A 2,119-nucleotide genomic window follows, 5' to 3' on the forward strand; every position below is an offset into this window, starting at 1 on the left:
TCTTGCTTCTGCCACAAATTCCCCCAGCTGTGAGCCTTCCAACCTTCTAAGTATTCCTTTATATGTGGTTCAGAGTTCTGGGACCATCCCCTGAACCTGCTTGGTCGGGTATTCTGTGTTGTTGTTGGCGGAGCTCTCTGCTATTCGTCCACCCAATCCACCATCTTGTTTGTTCCCTTGGGCCTGTTTTGGCGGAGTATATTGAGCTTTGCCATCATTTCTTTCCAGATATGTAATTGATTTGATTTCTATATATTCCATCTGATGAGGTCCATGTGTATAGTTGTGTTCATGTTGTTGAAAAAAAAAGTATGTTTGCAATGAAGAAGTTATTGGTTTGGGAAAATTCTGTTGTGTCATATCCAGCATTATTGCTATCACTAAGGCCAAAATTTTCAACTATGGATTCAATCTGTTTCCAACATTCACATTCTAAACACCAGCAATTATCAATACACCTTGATTACATGTTTTATCAACAACAGACTGAATAATTCTTTGAATATTCATCATTCTCTTTTGTGATTAAAGCATAAATCTGAATATTAGCTGTATTGTTATCTTTTTCTTTTACATATATACATATTATTCTATCACCCACAGCACTGTACTTCAAGATAGAACTTGAAATGTTTTTTTTGTTTTTTTTTTAAATTGGGAATTGAGTGAAAGATTTAAAGACAAACTCATAAGTTTTATCAAATCACCATGTTGTTGCAACTAAATGATTATAGTCCCCTAGATATCCTAATTTCTCCTTGTGGGTAACCATGTACAAATATTCTCTTTTAAATCCTTATATATTTGTGGGGCTTATGAATATATATATTCTACTCTTTCTCGCATACCCATTCAGTGTGTGTCTCTATCCTTGTATCCATACAAAGAACACTGTTGTTCTAAGGTTTTGTATATTTCACTATTTTCCTCTATCTACTTTAGCCTTGGCATACCTTCCTGTTTCTTCATCTACTTTCATCATTCTTCTGCCAACCTCCCACTTCTTGTATATTGACCTCTCTGTCACACAAGTTAACATGTTGTCTATTCTTTAGGAAGTGAATTACTCTCCCTACTATCCTACCCTTCATAGCCATCAAAATAGGTTTCTTTTCATATAAAAACTTTTCTTCAGTATTAACCAATAGTGGTCTCATGCAATAGTTGCAGTTTTGTAATTCACTTATTTCAGTCAGTATAATGTCTTCCAGGTTTATCCATGTAATAACCTGGCAGATTTATTGTCATTACTCAAGGTTGCAGAGTATTCCATTGCGTGTATATAAAAGAGTTTGTTTATCCATTCTTCCATTCGTGGGCATTTAGGCTGTCTCAATCTTTTTGTTATTGTGAATAATACTGTGATAAACTTCAGTGTGCATGTATCTACTCATGTCCTGGCCCTTATTTCTCGTGGATATATGCCATAATATACAATAATTCTATTTCTAGCTTTGGAGTAAGTGTCACACCATTTGAACCATTTTACAATCACAACAGCAATGTAGGGGGGTCCTAGTCTTTCCACACCTTCACCAACATTTGTTGGAGTCTTGATGTGGCACTGTGGGTTAATGTGCCAGACTGTAAAGCCATATGAACTTCAGCGGTGGCAGCTCAAGTTCACCAGCCGCTCCTCGGAAACCCTACACAGGTTCGTTATGGTTCAGAAATGACTCGACAGCACTTAACAACAACAACAAATATTTGTTGTTTTCTTTTTTATTTAACTTTGCTATTAATGCTGGTGTAAAATGTTATCTCATTCTTGTTTTGATTTGCACCTCTCAAAAGACTGATGACCGTGGACATTTCTTCATGCTTGTTAACTGCCTGAATGTCTTCTATGTGAAGTGTCTATTCATGACCTGTGCTCATTTTTAAATTGGATTGTTTGTCTTCTTCATGTGGAGGTGTTTAGTTTATAATAAATTTTAGAGGTCTGCCCTTTGTCTGATATGTTGTTGCAGTCTTTTAGTTCCATTTTAAATCTTTGTTGAAATCTTCCAATGCACACATGTGCATAATTTTTAGGAATAATCTTTTTTGTCTTCTTTGGTTTGTGTGTTTATAGTAATGTTTGATGATGTATTAATGCAATGTGTTAGGGCCCCTACGT

Source organism: Chrysochloris asiatica, unplaced genomic scaffold, assembly GCF_000296735.1.
Source record: "Chrysochloris asiatica unplaced genomic scaffold, ChrAsi1.0 scaffold00153, whole genome shotgun sequence".
In the NCBI taxonomy this organism is placed as follows: Eukaryota; Metazoa; Chordata; class Mammalia; order Afrosoricida; family Chrysochloridae; genus Chrysochloris; species Chrysochloris asiatica.